Raw genomic sequence first — 19,766 nt, 5'->3', positions numbered from 1 at the left:
ACATACATAACTTCCCACTAATTTTGTGCTCCTCAAGAGGAAGAAGTTCTTGTCTATTTCATCTCCAGAGCCTAATGGAAGGACTAGGAAATTTGGGCTGAAAAATTAGTATTCTTTTGAATAATACAAATAACAATTATAACTGATAAAAATAATAAGAATAGCAATACTAACATTTGCCTAAGTGTAAACTAGTCCTTGCCCACTATCTTATAGAATAGAATCGACTGCCGAGGATGGTTTCAAAAGACCAGTAAGACCTTTGACATTGAACCATGAACTGTCTTCTCTTTGTAACTTTACGTAATAGAATTGCCTCCACCAACCGCCCATCCACAGTCCAGAGTCTCTAGCATAGTTTTTATAGCAGTGCTTCACTGTTGATTTAGCAAGGTTCTCTTAGAAAATCATCAATTAAACCAATGTTTCTCAAACTAGGGTATGCAGACCCTCATAGTGATATGCCAGGGAGTATGCAACACCACCAGATAAACCTGATGCAACGTCATTGGATTTACTTGAAGATTTGGGGAGAAAAGTTACATAAAGTATTATGTGACATTTGGAGTAAACACAAATCTACTTACAGACTGGAATGCCAAAGATAAGCATAAAGCTTTCGATAAATTTTGATCTATGAGGGCTAGTACTAATGCCCTCTTCTCTGTGCTTTGTGGTAATAGGATGGAAAAATTGGAGACGGATTTTGAATAGATGATTTGGCCATTGAAAAAATGTGCCATAGAATAGACAATATTCATAATATATTGGTGACTATAAAAGATATCATCAATAAAAGACATAAACCACACAAGCATGTATTACTAAATGTAGAGAAATGATACAGAAAAGTATGAAACCAATTTTAATAAGATATCTATTTTAAAAATGCTATTTGTAGAGGCCGGCCTGGTTGCCAAGTGGTTAAGTTCGTGCACTCTGCTTCGGCAGCCCAGGGTGCGCAAGTTTGGATCCTGCGCACAGACCTACACATCGCTCATTAGGCCATGCTGTGGCGGCCTCCCACATAGAAAATTAGAATGACTTACAACTAGGATACACAGCTGTGTAGTGGGGCTTGGGGAGAAGAGGAAGAAAAAAAAGAGGAAGATTGGCAACACGTGTTAGCTTGGAGCCAATCTTAAAAAAAAGAAAGAAAAACAAAATGCTGTCTGTCTATAAAGGTTGTAAGAAAATTCAAATATAATCTGTCTCTGAGAAATGGAAATATAAATGATCTTTTGTTTCTTGGTATTTTTTCTGTTGTTATACATGAATGCTCAGAACTGTTTGTTTGTAATTGGGAAAAATAATAATGTTACTTTATAAAAAAAGTTATAAAGTTATGATATGTATAATTAAGGCTAAATATTTTTGGACTACTTGTTTTAACCTTTCTATAACTGAACTGATTTGTGGGAATTAATATGGGAGCTATAGCATGGACTGTTTTCTTTTATTACTTTCAATTCTGCATTTTTTCAAATAGCTATGAAAATAAATAACCCAGTTTTGGAAACTCTTTTAGAAATGTGAAAATGGATTACACATTAGCTCTTTTTACTTGCCAAGGTTAGGAAACATCAGGCAGATTAACCTTTATGGGTGAGCTGGTCTTTTAGTAGTTCAGTCATCTGATTTTCCTATAACTGTGCTATGGTAAAAACTTTATACTGTGTGAGAATGAGTCATGAGAATTAGTGATGCATTAGCGCTTTTCTTCCAGTTTCCTTAAGCTTCTAGAACACAGCCAACAAACTCATGTAGAATTTTTTTCCAGCTTTATTGAAGTATATACTTGACAATTGAAAACTGTTTATATTTTAGCTGTATAGCATGATGGTTTGATATACATATACTTTGTGAAATGATTACCACCATCGAGCTAATTAACATATCCATCACCTCACATAGTTATGGTTTTTTTGTGTGTGAGGTGAGAAAATTTAATATCAAATCTCTCAGCCAATTTCAAATATACAACACAGTATTAACTATAGGCACCATGTGTACTTTAGATCTCCTGAACTTATTCATCCTGCATAACAGAAACTTTGATGAACATTTCCCCATTTCTTCAATCCCTTAGTCCTTGGCAACCAACATTTTACTCTGTGCTTTTAAGATTCAACTTTTTTAGGTTCCACATAGAAGTAAGGGTGGATAGTATTTGTCTTTCTGTGTCTGGCTTATTTCACTTAGCTTAAGTCTGCCAAGTTCACAAGATCCTTGCCAACATTATCGTTTGTCCTCTTCATAATAGCCATCCTAACAGGCATGAGGTGATATCTCATTGAGGTTTTGATTTGCATTTCCCTGGTGATCAGTGATGTTGAGCTCCTTTTCATGTACCTGTTGGCGATTTGTATGTCTTCTTTTGAGAAATGGCTATTCTGGACCTTAGCCTATTTTTTAATTGGGTTGTTCTTTTGCTCTTGATTTGTTTGAATTCCTTATATATTTTGGATATTAACTCCTTAACAGATATATGGTTTGCAAATATTTTCTGCCATTCCATAGGTTGCCTTTTCATTCTGTTGACTGTTTCCTTTGTTGTGCAGAAGCTTTTTAGTTTGATTCAATCCCACTGGTCTATTTTCGCTTTTGTTGCCTGTCCTTTTTGGTGTCATTTCCAAAATATCATTGCCTAAACCAATGTCAAAAAGCTTTTTCCCTATGTTTTCTTCTAGTAGTTTTATAGTTTCAGGTCTTACATTTGACTCTTTAATCCACTTTCAGTTGATTTTTGTGTATGTTATGACAAGATAAGGATTCAAATTCATTCTTTTGTTTGTGGATATTCAATTTTCCCAACATCATTTATTGAAGACACTGCCCTTTCCCCATTGTGTGTTCTTGGAATGCCTTTTGAAGACGAACTGAATGTAGGTGTGTGGATTTATTTCAGAGTTTTCTATTCTGTTCCATGATCCATGTCTGTTTTTATGTCACTATCATACTGTTTTTAATTACTGTAGCTTTGTAATATATTTTTGAAATCGGGGAACATGATGCCTCCAGCTTTATTCTTCTTGCTCATGATAACTTTGGCTATTTTTCTGTGGTTCCATATGACTTTTAGGATTTTTTTTCCATTTCTGTGAAAAATGCCATTGGGATTTTAATAGGGATTACATTGAATCTGTAAATCACCTTGGTTAATATGGACATTTTAATAATACTAATTCTTCCAGTCCATAAGCACAAGATACGTTTCCATTTATTGTATCATCTTTAATTTTCTTCGTCAGTGTTTTACAGTTTTCCGTGTACAAGTCTTTCACCTCTTTGGTTAAGTTTATTCCTAAATATTTCATTCTTTTGGTTGCTATTGTGAATGGGATTGTTTTCCTAATTTCCTTTTCAGATAGTTCATTGTTGGTATATGGAAATGCAACTGATTTTTGTATGTCGATTTTGTATACTGCAACTTTACTGAATTCATTTATTATTCCTCACAGGTTTTTTTTGGTTGGGTTTTTAGGGTTTTCTATATATCTAATCATGTCATCTGCAAATAACATAATTTTACTTCTTCCTTTCCAATTTGGATGCCTTTTACTTCTTTTTCTTGTCTGATTGCTCTGCCTAGGACTTCCAGTAAGTACTTTGTTGAATAGAAGTGATAAGAGTGGGTATCTTTTCCTTGTACCAGATTTTAGCGGGAAAGTTTTCCACTTTTCCTGATGGATTATGATTTTAACTGTTGGCTTTTCATGCATGGCCTTTATTGTGTTGAGATAAATTTCTTCTATATCCATTTTGTTGAGAGTATTAATCGTGAATGGATGTGAAATTTTGTCAAATGATTTTTCTGCATCTGTTGAGATGGTCGTGAGGGTTTTTTCATGTATTTTGTTAGTGTGATGCAACACATTGATAAATTTGTGTATATTGAACCATCCTTGCATCCCAGGGATAAATCCAACTTGATCATAGTATGTGACCCTTTTAATGTGCTGTTGAAGTCAGTTTTCTAGTAATTTATTGAGGATGTTTGCGTTCATGTTGATTAGGGATATGGGCTTATAGTTTTCTTTTATTGTGGTATCTTTGGCTCTGATAACAGGATTATGCTGGCCTCATAGAATGAGTTTGAAAGTGTTTCCTTTTCTCTTTTTTGAAAGAGTGTAGAAAGGGTTAGTATTAGTTCTTTGAAAGGTTGGAGAATTTACCTATGAAGCCATCTGGTCCTGAACTTTTCTTTTTGGGGGGGGGAGGGGTGGGGTTTGATGACTGATTAAATCTCCTTCTTTGTTATTGGTCTGTTCAGGCTTTCTATTTCTTCTTGATTCAGTTTTGGTAGGTTGTATGTTTCTAGAAATTCATCCACTTTTTCTAGATTATACAGTTTGTTGGTATATAATTGTTCATAATAGTCCCTTGTGGTCCTTTTATATCTGAGTCAGCCATTATAATGTCTCCTCATTCATTTCTGGTTTTATTTGAGTCTCCTCCTATTTTCCGTATTAAGTGAAGCTAAAAGATTGTCATTTGTGTTTAATTTTTCTAAACACCCTGTGTTAGTTTTGTTGATTCTTTAAAATTGTTTTTCTGTTCTCTATTTTGTTTCTGCTCTAATCTTTATTATTTCTTTTCTTCTGCTAACTTTGGCTTAGCTTGTTTTCTTTTTCTAGTTCCTTGAGGATTAAAATTAGGGTGTTGGTTTCAGATTGCGCTTCTTCTTTAATGTAGGCATTTATTGCTATACTTCCCTCTTAATACTGCTTTTGCTCAATCCTGTAATTTTTGGTACATTGTATTTTCATTTTTGTTTGTGTCAAGATATTTTTTAAATTCCCTCCTGATTTCCTCTTCGATCCAATGGTTCAGGAATGTATTATTTCATTTCCAAGTATTTGTGATTTCTTATGATTATTGATTTCTTATGATTATTGATTTCTAGTTTCATTCCATTGTGTTTGGAAAAAAATACTTAGAATTTCAATCTTTTGAATTTGTTCTGTGGCCTAACATATGATCTATCCTGAAGAATGTCCCACGTGTACTTGAGAAGAATGTGTATTCTTCTGCTTTTGAGTTCTGTATATATCTGTTAGGTCTACCTGGTCTCTAGTGTTGTTCAAGTCCATTATTTCCTTATTGCTTTTCTGTCTGGAATATCAATCCTTTATAGGGATATTGTAGTCTCTTATGATTATTGCATTGATATATATTTCTCCCTTCAGATCTTCAATGTTTGCTTGATATATTTAGGTGTTTTATATTAGGTACACGTATACTTATTCTTGTTATATCTTCCTGTTGAATTGACCCTTTTATCATTATATAATAACATATTTTTTCTCTTTTGAGAATTTTTGTCTTAGAGTCTATTTTGCCTAATATGAATTAAGCCAGTTCTTCTCCCTTTTAGTTATCAGTTACATGGAATATCTTTTTCCATCTCTTTACTTTCAGCCTATGTGTGTCCTTAAAGCTAACGTGAGCTCTTGTAGGTAGCATGTTGTTACGTCTTGCTTTTTCTTTTTTAATCCACTCAGCTAATCCATGTCACTTGATTGGAAAATTTAAGCCATTTTCATATAAAGCAATTATCAATACATAGGGATTTACTACTGTCATTTTGTTAATTTTTTTCTGGTTGATTTGTAATACCTTTGTTTCCTTTCTTCCTCTCTTACTGTCTTGCTTCATGATTTTGTGATTATTTTATAGTGGTATGCTTTGGTTCCTTTCTCTTTATATTTTATGTAGCTACTACAAACATACCTCAGAGATATTGCAACTTTGGTTCCAGACCACTACAATAAAGTGAATATCACAATAAAGCGAGTCACATGAATTTTTTGGTTTCCCAGTGAATACAAAAGTATGTTTACATTATACTGCAATGTATTAAGTGTACAATAGTATTATGACTAAAAAACAATGTACATACCTCAATTAAAAAATACTTTATTGCTAAAAAACGCTAACCATCATCTGAGCCTTCAGCAAGTTGTAATCTTTTCCTGGTGGAGTGTGTTGCTTTGATGTTGATGGCTGCTGACTGATCAGGATGGTGCTTATTGAAGGTTGGGGTAGCTGTGGCAATTTCTTAAATTAAGACACCAGTGAAGTTTGCTGCATCAGTTCTGTTTTCCTTTCACAAATGATTTCTCTGTAGCATGTGATGCTTGTTTGATAGCATTTTACCCACAATAGAAGTTCTTTGAAAATTGGAATCAGTCATCTCAAACCCTGCCACTGCTTTATCCACTAAGTTTATGTAATATTCTAAATCCTTTGTTGTCATTTCTACACTCTTCACAGCATCTTCACCAGGAGTAGATTTCCATCTCAAGAAACCACTCTTTTTTGCTCATCCATAAGAAGCAACTCTTCATCCGTTAAAGTTTTTGTCATGGGATTGCAGCATTTTAGGCACGCTTCCAGGCTCCACTTCTAATTCTAGCTTTCTTGCTATTTCCACAACATCTGCGGTTACTTCCTCCACAGAAGTATTGAGCCCTCAAAATCATCCCTGAGTGTTGGAATCAACTTCTTCCAAACTTCTATTAATGTTAATATTTTGACCTCTTGCCATGATTTCATGAATGTTCTTAATGGCATCTAGAATGGTGAATCTTTTCCAGAAGGTTTTCAATTTACTTTGCTCAGATCCATTACAGGAATCACTATCTATGGCAGCTATAGCCTTACGACATCTATTTTTTAATAACACTTGAAAGTCAATTACTCCTTGACCCATGGACTACAGAATGGATGTTGTGTTAGCAGGCATGAAAACAACATTAATCTCATACATCTCCATCAGAGCTCTTGGGTTGCCAGGTATATTATCAATGAGCAGTAGTATTTGGAAAGGAATCAATTTGTTTGTTTGTTTTTTGCAGTAGGTCTCAACAGTGGGTTTAAAATATTCAGTAAACCATGTTATAAACAGATGTGCTGTCATCCAGGCTTTGTTTTTCCATTAATAGAGCACAGGCAAAGCAGATTTAGCATAATTCTTAAGGGCCCTAAGGTTTTCAGAATGGTAAATGAACATTGGCTTCAACTTAAAGTCACCAGCTGCATTCGCCCCTAATAAGAGAGTCAGCCTATCCTTTGAAGCTTTGAAGTCATGCATTGACTTCTCTCTAGCTAGGACAGTCCCTGATGGCATCTTCTTCCAGTATAAGGCAGTTTTGTCTACATTGAAAATTGGTTGTTTAGCATAGCCACCTTCATTACTTATGTTAGCTAGGTCTTCTGGATAACTTGCTGCAGCTTCCACATCAGCACTTGCTTTTTCACCTTGCACTTCTATATTATGGAGACGGCTTCTTTCCTTAAACCACATGAACCAACCTCTGCTACCTTCAAACTTTTCTTCTGCAGCTTCTTCACCTCTCTCAGCTTCATAGACTTGAAGAGACTTAGGGCCTCATTCTGGATTAGGCTTTGGCTTAAGGGAATGTTGTGGCTGGTTTGATCTTCTATCCAGACCACTAAAACTTTCTCCACATCAACAATAAGGCTGTTTCAGTTTCTTATCATTCCTATGTTCATTAGAGTAGTATTTTTAATTTCCTTCAAGAACTTTTCCTTTGCATTCACAACTTGGCTAACTGTTTGGCACAGGAGGCCTAGCTTTCAGCCCGTCTCAGCTTTAGTTATGCCTTCCTCACTAAGCTTAATCATTTCTACCTTTTGATTTAAAGTGAGAGATGTGAGGCTCTTACTTTCACTTGAACACTTGGAGGCCATTGTAGGGTTATTCATTGGCCTAATTTCAATATTGTTAGGTCTCAGAGAATAGGGAAGCTTGAGGAGAGGGACTGAGATGGGGGAGTGACTGGTTGGTGGAGCAATCAGAACACACATAACATTTGCTGATTAAGTTCACCGTCTTATATAGGCATGGATCATGGTGTCCCAAAATAATTACAATAGTAATGTCAAAGATCACTGATCACAGATAACCATAACAAATATAATAATAATGGAAAGGTTTGAAATATTGCAAAAATTATCAAAATGTGACATAGAGACATGAGGTAAGCAAATGCTGTTGAAAAATGGCACTGATAGGCTTGCTCAATGCAGGGTTGCTATTCAATTTTTTAAAAATGCAATATCTGTGAAAAGCAATAAAATGAGATATGCCTGTATAGGTTTTTGCATTGTGGTTACTGTGAGGCTTACATGAAACATCTTATTGTTACAATCATCCATTTTACATTGATAACAACTTCAAATGTATATAGAACTCTACAATATTACTTTACTCCCACACACATTTTATGTTATTGATGTCACAAGATGAATCCTTTTATATTATGTATCCATTAAAAATTATTGTGGCTATAGTTATTTTTAATACTTTTGTTTTTAACTTTTATACTAGTGTTAAAGGTTATTTATGGACCACTATTACAGTATAAGACTATTCTGAATTTGACTATATAAAACAATGATTTTTGTATTTTCATATGGTTTTATGTTACTAATTAGCATCATTTTGTTTCAACTTGAAAAATCTCCTTTAGCATTTCTTATAAAGCAGGTCTACTGGTAGAAAAAACTCCCTCAGATTTTGTTTAAGAAAGTTTTCATCTCTTCTTCATTTCTGAATAACAGCTTTACTGGGTAAAATATTCTTGGTCGGCAGGTGTTTTTTTTTCTTTCAACACTTTGAATATATCATCCCACACTCTCCTGACCTGCAAAGATTTGGCTGAGAAGTCTGCCTGTAGCCTCATGGAGTTTCCTTTGTATGTGACAGATCATTTTGCTCTTGCTGTTTTCAAAGTTCTTTCTTTGCCTTTGCCTTTTGATAATTTAATTATAATGTGTTTCTGGGTAGTCTTCTTTGAGTTGATCACGTTTGGGGACTTTTCAACTTTGTCAACCTGGGTTTCTATATCCTTCCCAAGATTTGGGAAGTGTTCAGCCATTATTTCTTTAAATAAGCTTTCTACTTTTCTCTCATTCTCTTCTCCTTCTGGGAATCACATAATGCGGATATTGATTCATTTGATAATATACCATAAATCCCGTAGGCTTTCTTCACTCTTTTTCATTCTCTTTTTTTCTCTCTTCTTACTGGATAATTGAAATGACCTGTCTTCAAGTTCACAGATTCTTTCTCCTGATTGATCGTATCTGTAGTCAAAGCTCTCTATTGCATTTTTCATTTCATTTATTATATTCTTCAACCTCAGAATTTCTATTTGGTTCTTTTTTTATTTCTTTTGGTTCTTTTTTATAATTTATGTTGAACCTCTCATTTTGTTCATGCGTTGTTTTCCTGATTTTGTTGAGTTGTCTGTATGTGTTCTCTTTTAGCTCACTGAGTTTCCATAAAATAATTTCAGTCATGCATCACTTAACAACAGGGATACATTCTGAGAAATGCGGATTAGGCAATTTCGCCATTGTGTGAACATCATAGAGTGGACTTACGCAAACCTAGATAGTATAGTGTACTACACATCTAGGCTACATGGTATAATTTATTGCTCCTGGGTTATAAACCTGTGCAGCATGCTACTGTACTGGATATAGTAGACAGTTGTAACACAATGGTAGGTATTTATGCATCTAAACATAGAACAGGTATGGTAAAAATACAGTATAAAAGATAAAAAATAGTACACCTTTATAGGGCACTTCCCATAGACGGAGCTTTCATGACTGGAGGTTGCTCTGGGTGAGTGAGTGAGTGAGTGGTGAGTGAGTGTGCAGGCCTAGGACATTACTGCACACTATTGTAGACTTCATAAACACTATACACTTAGGCTACACTAAATTTAATTTAAACATATTTTTCTTTCTTCGAGGAACCTTAGCTTATTATAACTTTTTTAGTTTATAACCTTTTTTTGATTTTTTAAACTTTTTATATACATTGTCCAGCTGTATGAAAATATTTTGTTTCTTTATATCCTTATTCTGTAAGCATTTTATTATTTTTAAATTTTTAGGTTTTTTTTACTTTTTAAACTTTTTTGTTAACTAAGACACAAACATACCCATTAGCCTAGGCCTACACAATATCACTCTCTTCAACCTCTGCCTCTTGTCCCACTGGAAGGTCTTTAGGGACAATAACACACATGCAGTTGTCATCTCCTATGATAACAATGCCTTCTTCTGGAACACCTCCTGAAGGACCTGCCTGAGGCTCTTCTTGAAGAGGTGGCATTCTTTTCAGAAATATGTCCATGGTGGTTTGCTTGGTTTGTTTCTTTTTTTCATCATATTTTTGCTTGTAAGTGGATAATGCACCATGAACATTCTTCTCTATTACTGAAAACCTCTTGGTGTTAGGATCCATATTTTCAAACTTTTTAAGGAGTTTGTTGAAGCCTTTATAAGTTTCTGCTACACCCTTACCTGTGAATTTTCTTTGGGTTTCTCTTCTTTTTCTTCTGCAGTTTTCTTTTTTCCTATCTTTTCTCTTGCTACAACACTATAATGTTACTAAGTGATAGGAATTTTTCAGCTCTATTGTAATCTCATGGGACCAGTGTCATATATGTGGTCTGTCATTGACCAAAACATCATTATGTGTCACATGACTATATTTTGAATTCTTTGTCAGCTAATTTGTATATCTCCACTTCTTTGTGGCCAGTTACTTAAGATTTATTAGTTTCCTTTTGTGACATCATGTTTGCCTGATTCTTCATGATCCATGTAGCTTTGTGTTGATGTCTGTGCATTTAAGGAGCAAACATCTCATCCTGGCTTTACAGACCAGTTTTGGCAGGTAAAAGCATTCACCTGCTGGGTCCCTGCACTAATAGGACTACCTTCAGGATCATAATCAAGCAGGGCAGGAGCTGAGTCACATGGCTGCTGCCAGGTCCACAGTTGGGTCAACTATTAGCAGGCCTATGACCAGAGGTGTGGTAGGTGTGATTCCACTGGATTCCCAGGAATATGAGACTGCTTTCAGGACCACAGTCCAGCAGGACTGGAGCCAAGTCATGGAACCACTACTGAATCCACAATTGAGTCTGCAGATGGCAGGCCTGTTACCAGGCATGCAGATATGTGTGACTCCCCCTGGGTCCCTCAGTAGGCTTCTGCTGGATCTCTAGTGGGTCCGCAAGTGTGCAGGACTGCCTCTATGGCCATTGTAAAGCAGGGCTATAGCTGGGTCACAGGGCTTCTTCAAGATCTGCAGTTGGATCTGAGATTGGTGGGCCTGTTGCTGGGAGCACGGATGGTTTGTCTCCTGACAGAACTCTGGGTGGGCCCCTAGGTGTGCAGGACTACCTCTAGGATCATTAGAGTAGGGCTGTGTCCAGGCCACAGTGCTGCTTCAGGATTTTCAGTCAGTTCCAAGGCCAACAAGTCTGCTGCTGGGCTCACTGATACATGTGGCACTCGCCAGGTCCCTGAAGGGGCAGATCTGCCTCCAGACTATGGTACAGCAGGGCTCAAGCCAGGTGACAGGGATGGCTCAGGGATCACAGTCAGGTGGCGCTCAGTGGGCCTATGACCAGGGACATAGACAGGCATGACTCCTGCTGGTTTCTAGGTGAGCAGGACGGCCCCTGGACTGTGGCAGAGCAAGGATGAAACTGAGTCACAGGACAGCTTCAGGGTCCACAGGGGGCTGACGTTGGTGGGCCTCCTTCCAGAGGCACAGATGGGTGTTTCTGGTCCCTGTGTGGGCAGGACTGACTCCTGACTGAAGTAAAGCAGGGCTGGAGCTGGGTTACAGGGGTGCTTCCAGGACTGCAGTTGAATCCAAGGTCAGTGGGCCTGCTACTAGGCATACAGACTGGCTGGCTCCTCCCAGGTCTCTCAGAAGATGGGACTGAGCAGAGTCCATTGAGGGATGGGGCTACTTTTGTTTTGTAGCTGAACCTGCCACCAGGGCGTGGGCCTGCCTTCTCAAAGCAGGTCTTCTTAGTCTTGGGCTTCCCAGGTTTTCACAACCTTCTACCTGGATCCTAAAGCTCCCTCAAAGGCACTTTTGTCCATGGATGGCTGCCAGACCATAGTTTGGGAGCGGGGAGGATATAAAGTGGGGATTTCCTATTCCAACATCTTTCTGATGTCACTCTTCGTGCAGAATTTTTAAAGATTTCAAGGAGGAAAAAATTAGCAATTATATATTTATGCCTCCGAAACACTTAGTAGAAATCATCTTTTAAATGTCTGCACTCAGCAAGGAAAACTTCATTTCCTAGTAATCCTGGTTAAAGGAAGCATTATTTTCACATACAATTTAAAATTGATCAAATTTCAATAAATTTCTCTTCAAATTTTCTATTTTTATTGAATGACAATGCCCAGAACGGGACACAGTTTTCTGGTGAAATATAGTTGTAAAAAAATGCAAAAATTCTGACAGTACAGGACCTAATACAATGAATGCTTATTGAAGAAAGCAAGAGAAAGAAGTTTAAATATATTTTTCAAGTGTTCATTTATGTGTGTTGTTCTTCCTTGAACCCCCAGAAAATGTGAAAAATTCTATACCATCGAAACTACTAGCTTTTTCCATCTTTCCGTAGTTAACTCAGTCTAGATTCAAATGAACTAAGGCAGCCAAATTAACTAGATAATGTTCTCCATAATAATAAGACATCCAGATTTCTACATTTAGCAGACTAGATTTTTTTGATATGTCCAGATTAACATCTTAAGATTAAAAACAGCTAATTAAACTTCATCTCAACCTCATATTAAGTTGTTTGTTGTTTTAACCACCCACTGCATCCCCCACCAAAAAACCACACTCTATCGTAATGTGAAGGAATATGGAACCATGGCATTTGTCATGACACGTTACCTACAATTTTCTTTCCATTTAGAGGATCGCCCTATCATGGAAGCCCCTCCCCCACCTACATTTCCCAAGGCAACATTTTCTAAATGGAGACATCCTCAATGCAATAAAGCATTTCCAGCAATTCTGAGTCAACAAAGAAATGTATTTATTTTAGAACAGTCTGTTTTCTTCAGCTACGTGGATTTCCAAGAGTGGAGGTGTTTTCCATTTTTCTTCTATAATTTGAGACAAGGAAGATCACATTTTTCTCTATGGTGAAGAAACATTTTACAGGGCCGCTAGGACACTGCTGCTCTTAAAACTATCTAAGAAGTTGTAAAATATTTGAAACAACGAGTGAGAAATTATAAGATGCTTGAAGATATGGAACGTATCTACATAGTTTTGTCAGGAGTCTAATGAGAGGGCAAATGCCAATAGACACAACTGGAGGGAGAGTGATAGGTAGGAAGCAAATTATCTCAGCAAAGGAGTTTACTGGTGTTGTGGATGAATAGTGTCCTCCCAAAATCTGTGTCCTTTCCAGCACCTCATAATGTGACCTTATTTGGAAATAAGATCTTTGCAGATGTATTTAAGATGTACGTTAAAATGAGATCATAGTGGTGTGGGCTTGGCCTTTAATACAATAAGGCTGGTGTTCTTATATGAAGAGAAGAGGCACAGAAACAGACACACAGGGAGAACCCCAAGTGATGAGGGACACAGAGATTGAAGTGGTGCATCTACAAGCTAAGGAATGGCAAAGATTGCCAGCAAAACCAGAAGTTAAGAGAAAAGAATGGACTGTGTTCTGCCCTAGAGACTTCAAAGAGAGCATGGCCATATCAACACCTTGAATTCAGATTTCTGGCCTGCAGAACTATGAAAGAATAAATGCCTGTTATTTTAAGCTCTCCAGTTTATGGTACTTTGTTAGGGCAGCCCTAGGAAACTAATGCAACTGAGAACAGTGAGGTCTAATTTATAATCAAGAACTGGGTTCAAATCTTCTTTAAACCACTTACAACCCATTTGACTTGATTTTTCTCATCTATGAAATGATTATTGTCAAGATTTAGGAAATGTACCTTTCCTAAAAGAGTTGCATTAACTATTTCAAACAAATGAGGAATCATTGAGAACAACCTAAGAATAATTCTTAAGTACATTAAGACATCTTGTCTTCCACTGATTAACATTCCTAATTGAAATATACTGAATCTGATGCTCCATTATATAAATACACAGTAAATAACAAGAGATGCTACCTTGTGTTCAAAAGCTGAGAAAACTCCAGTTTTATGGATTAACTTTATGTACAATTTTTCTAACTAGATTCTTTTTGTTGAATGGAAAGAAAATAGATCTTCAGGGAGTAAATGCAGATTCCAAAGAAAAGAAATATATCCTAGGGCATCCTTTTTATCTTGATTTGATTAATATAAAATGACAGCAACTAGCAAGGTGCCAAACAAAATAAAGAACAATATTCATAAGGAATTCAAGGGGGATAGGCAGCCTCAAGTTCTCCTTGTTTATATTATTATTGCTATATGACAATAGCTCTCACCTCATTCTTGAATACAGATTCTCATTTTTGTTTCACATCTCTGGACTTGAACAGCAAGTATTACTCTGGAACATTTCCAGGACAGGTGAATTCTCTTGAATGCAAATTATTTAAAGGTAGAGATGTTTATCTGTTTTTATCATCTTCATCATTTATGTTATCTTCAATGATGTATTCTACGTGCCTGGAAGAATTCTTGTTATAGAATAGATACACAATGAATTTGTCCTATGAACAGAGAAATAAATACATTAAATGAATAGATGAATAAGTAAAAGTTGTCACCCACTGAATTTATATGGTACCTCCCTTTACTACCACCAATGAACTCTGCTTTTAGTCTTGTTCTCAAACCCTTGTTTGGGGGGGAAAGAGAGACAGAGATAGAGACAGAGAGAGATTAGTGAATTGTCCAACAGGGTCCGTGTGGCTGTATTGAGTGGTAGAAAGATGACAACTGGACTAAAATTTTGGAGACATGAGTCTAAATCATGTCTGTGCCACTAAATATATGTATATTTTGAGATTGTGTATATTAATTCCTTAGGCCGTGTTTTGTCATCAGGAAAATTAAATAGATGATCTCTTAAGTTCCTTCCAACTCTGCTATTTTATGATCATATGGGGCTGGATATGTAGAAGAGGATCAAGAAGGCAGAAGGAGGGCATAGAGAATGACACAGAAAGGGAGAGAATCCAGAGAGAAGGACGAAGGAATTAAAAGGGTTGTAGGGGTTGGGGCACACAGGTAAAGAGGAAATGTCATTGCATTTAGACACAGAAGACTTCTCACTACTTGGTTTATTTGTGAACTTGGCTAAGTCTGTGCTTCATTCAGTCAATATTTGTCGAGAATCTACTGTGTGCTGCCTGGGTTTGGATTAGAAGGACAGATATGAATACAATAATATCCCCAGTTCTCTAGGAGTTTACAATCTAAGGAAATGTTGGGATAGTGATGCATACCTCGAAGTTTAAAGTAGTATAAAGTGTATCTAAACTGCTCTCAGCTCTAAGAACTGTGGTTCTAAGAAGATTTCATTTGACTTGAAGGCAGCATCAAGTATACAGAAATAATTTCTTTTCTTTTTCCTTATGTGCTGGTAAACTCACTGTCAAAAAAAAGAAGCCCTAATTTGTGGCATTTGCTTATTTTCTCGGTGTAAGTACTCCCAGCATGGTTGAGTTCAGGTTGCCAGTGTGTGACATCACTGAAGGTGGAGTTGGGAAGAGATTCACTCGGTCAGCTCTGGTGAACCAGTACAACAGGCTGAAGTGCACAGAGAACTGAGCCTCAGTGTTAATGGTGCCAGCTCCCTCCCAGGTGGACAGTGGAATGAAAACTAAGGCTGTGGTTCAAGGCAAAGAATGGGCACATTTACTCAGGGTTATGGATAAGGATATTACCAATGAAAACTTATTGCATAATAAGGATATTCTTACCTTTTGCGTAAGTTGATAAAGAAACCTCAAAAACCTCTTGGTTATGAATAACCATAAGGAAATGTCATTAATTTTTTAGTTCTTTTGTATCTTTTTCTAAATATCCACATTTTTTAATTTTATTTTTTACTGTGGTAACGTTGGTTTACATTATATAAATTTCAGATGTAAATCATTATATTTTGTTTTCTTTGTAGATTACATCATGTTCACCACCCGAAGACTAATTACCATCCATCACCATACACATGTGCCTAATCACCCCTTTTGCCCTCCTCCCTCACCCCTCCCCTCTGGTAACCACCAATCCAGTCTCTGTCTCTATGTGACTATTTGTTGTTTTTATCTTCTATTTGTGAGTGCGATCACACAGTACTTGACTTTCTCCCTCTGACTTATTTTGCTTACCATAATACCCTCAAGGTCCATCCATGTTGTCACAAATGGCCAGATTTCATCATGTTTTATGGCTGAGTAGTATTCCATTATTTATATATACCACATCTTCTTTATCCATTCATCCCTTGATGGGCACCTACATTGCTTCCAAGTCTTGGCTATTGTGAATAATGCTGCGATGAACATAGAGGAGCATCTATCTTTACACATTCGTGTTTTCATGATCTTTGGATAAATACTCAGCAATGGAAAAGCTGGATCATATGGCAGTTCTATTCTTAATTTTTTGAGGAACCTCCATACTGTTTTCCACAAAGGCTGCACCAGTGTGCACTCCCACCAACAGTGGATGACGGTTCTCTTTTCTCCACATCCTCTCCAACACTTGTTATTTCCTGTCTTGTTAATTATAGCCATTCTTATGAGTGTGAGGTGATATCTCATTGTAGTTTTGATTTGCATTTCCCTGATAATTAGTGATGTTTAACATCTTTTCATGTTCCTATTGACCATCTTTATATCTGCTTTGAAAAAATGTCTGTTCAGATCTTTTGCCCATTTTTTAATTGTATTGTTAGTTTTTATGTTGTGTTGAGATGTATGAATTCTTTGTAAATTTTGGATATTAACCCTTTACCAGATATATGGTATGCGAATATCTTCTCCCATGTGTTAAGTTGTCTCTTCATTTTGTTGATGGTTTCCTTTCTGGGCAGAAGGTTTTTAGTTTGATGTAGTCCCATTTGTTTATTTTTTCTATTGTTTCCCTTGTCTGGTCAGACACAGAACTTGAAATATGCTGCTAAGACTGATGTCAAAGAGTGTACTGCCTAGAAGTTTCATGTTTTCAGGTCTTACATTCAATTATTTAATCCATCTTGCCTTAATTTTTGTGTATGGTGTAAGATAATGGTCTACTTTCCTTCCTTTGCAGGTGGGTGTCCAGTTTTCCCAACACCATTTATTGAGAAGACTTTCCTTTCTCCATTGTATGCCCTTGGCTCCCTTGTTAAAAATTAGCTGTCCATAGACGTATGGGTTTATTTCTGGGCTCCTGATTCTGTTCCATTGATCTGTGTGTCTGTTTTTGTGCCAGTACTGTGCTGCATTGATTACTATAGCTTTGTAGTATATTTTGAAATCAGGGAGTGTGATACCTCCAGCTTTGTTCTTTTCTCTTGAAATTCCTTTGGCTATCCAAGGTCTTTTGTTGTTCCTATAAATTTCAGGATTCTTTGTTCTATTTCTGTGAAAAATGTCATTGGAACTTTGATAGGGATTGCATTGAATCTGTAGATTCTTTTAGGAAGTATGGACATTTTAACCATATTAATTCTTCCAATCCAAGAGCATGGAATATCTTTCCATTTCTTTGTTTCTTCTTCTGTTTCTTTCAACAATGTTTTATAGTTTTCGGTGTACAGCTCTTTGACCTTCTTGGTTAAGTTTACTCCTATGTATTTTACTCTTTTTGTTGCAATTGTAAATGGGATTGTATTCTTAATTTCTCATTGTTAGTGTATAGAAACACAACTGATTTTTATATGTTGACTTTGTATCCCGCAACTTTACCATATTCTTTTATTATTTCTAAGTTTTTTGATGTATTCTTTAGGGTTTTCAATGTATAAAATCACATCGTCTACAAATAGCAACAGTTTCACTTCTTCCTTTCCAGTTTGGATCCCATTTATTTCTTTTTCTTGCTTGATTGCTCTGCCTGGGACTTCCAATATTATGTTAAATAAGAGTGGCGTAAGTGGGCATCCTTGTCTGGTTCCTGTTCTTAGAGGGATAGTTTTCAGGTTTTTCTCCATTGAGAATATTAGCTGTGGGTTTGTCATATATAGTCTTTATTATGTTGAGGTACTCCTTCTATACCCATTTTACTCAGAAATTTTATCATAAATGGATGCTATACCTTGTCAGATGCTCTCTCTGTATCTATTGAGGTGGACATGTGATTTTTATTCTTCATTTTGTTAATGTGGCATGTCACATTGATTGATTTGCGGATGTTGAACCATCCCTGCAGCCCTGCAGTAAATACCACTCTGTTGTGGTGCACGACCTTTGTAATGTATTGTTGTAGTAAGTTTGCTAGTATTTTGTTGAGGATTTTTGCATTGATGTTACTCTTTCAATCTCCTAACTGGTGACTGGTCTATTCAAATTCCCCATTTCTTCTTGACTCGGTTTTCTAAGATTGCATGATTCTGAGAATTTATCCATTTCTTCTAGATTATCCAATTTGTTGATGTATAGCTTTTCATAGTATTCTCCTATAATCTTATGTATTTCTGAGGTGTCTGTTGTAATTTCTCCTCTTTCATTTCTGATTTTGTTTGTTTGAGCCTTCTCTCTTTTTTCTTGGTGAGTCTACCTAATGGTTTGTTAATTTTGTCTTTTCAAAGAACCAGCTCTTTGTTTCATTGATTCTTTCTATATTTTTAGTCTCTATTTCATTTATTTCTCCTCTGATTTTTATTATTTCCTTCATTCTACTGATTTTATTCTTTTTTCTTCTTTTTCCAGTTCCTTTAAGTGCTCTGTTAGATTGTTTATTTGAGATTTTTCTTGTTTTTTGAAGTAGGCCTGTATTTCTATAAGCTTTCCTCTTAGAACTGCTTTGGCTATATCCCCTAAACTTTGGCATGTCATGTTTTCATCTGTCTCCAGGTACTTTTTGATTTCTTCATTGACCCAATCATTGTTCAGTAGCATTTTGTTTAATCTCCACATACTTGTGGTTTTTCCAATTTTCTTCCTGTAGTTGATTTCTAGTTTCACACAGCTGTGGTCAGAAAAGATGCTTGGTATTATTTCAATCTTCTTAAATTTATTGAGACTTGTTTTGTGGCCTAATATGTGATGTATCCTGGAGAATGTTCCATGGGCATTTGAAAAGAATGTGTATTCTGTGGGTTTTGGATGGAATGTTCTGAATCTGTCTACTAAGTCCATCTAGTCTAATGTGTCATTTAAGTTCAATGTTTCCTTATGATCTTCTGTTTGGATCATCTATCCATTAAATATCCACTTTGAAACCAGTTATTTTACTCCTCCATTTACTTATTCTAAACATACCTAAGGCAGCAAATTCTATAGATTTTGCCCGCCCCCCAATTCCATTTTACTGCTCAAATTCTGGTTCAAGCCCTTCTTATTACTTATAGAAATCTCTATAATGGCTGCCTAATTCATTTACCTAATTTGCTGACATATATATAACAGCAAAATTAATGTTCTAGGCCCTATTATAGCATAAGTTCCAGAATAGTAGACCTTGCATCTCATTCCCACAATAACAAAAATAATTTTTTATTGCAAGCAAAAGAATCTGATATGGGCCACCTTAAGCAGAAAATAAGTTTACTGAAAAAATATTGGATAGCTCTGAAAATCAAATGGAAAACTGAGAATCAAAGACAGAAGAATGAGTGAGCAGCAAGTAAGACTGACTAAATCAGAAGGTAAAACTTGATAATTCCACTGCCTTTGAATACTTGCTTTAGAAGCTGGGCTATCTACTCCCCTGCCATCACTATGAACAACCTCTAATTATCCCTGTGTCACTCTCTCAAAATTAAAAGTGCTAGTTGGAAGTAT

At 36.2% G+C, this 19,766-nt stretch overlaps 1 protein-coding gene across 1 annotated transcript in view; it reads left to right on the top strand.

Moving 5' to 3' along the window:
• MALRD1 (MAM and LDL receptor class A domain containing 1) overlaps positions 1 to 19,766 on the top strand; it is a 640,183-nt gene that overhangs the window by 502,504 nt on the left and 117,913 nt on the right. The gene's annotated exons all lie outside the window — the stretch shown is intronic.

The sequence above is a fragment of the Equus quagga genome, chromosome 12, assembly GCF_021613505.1.
Source record: "Equus quagga isolate Etosha38 chromosome 12, UCLA_HA_Equagga_1.0, whole genome shotgun sequence".
Taxonomy (NCBI): Eukaryota; Metazoa; Chordata; class Mammalia; order Perissodactyla; family Equidae; genus Equus; species Equus quagga.
Note: the sequence above shows the minus strand (reverse complement) of the source record. Positions and strands in the feature narration are given on the sequence as shown.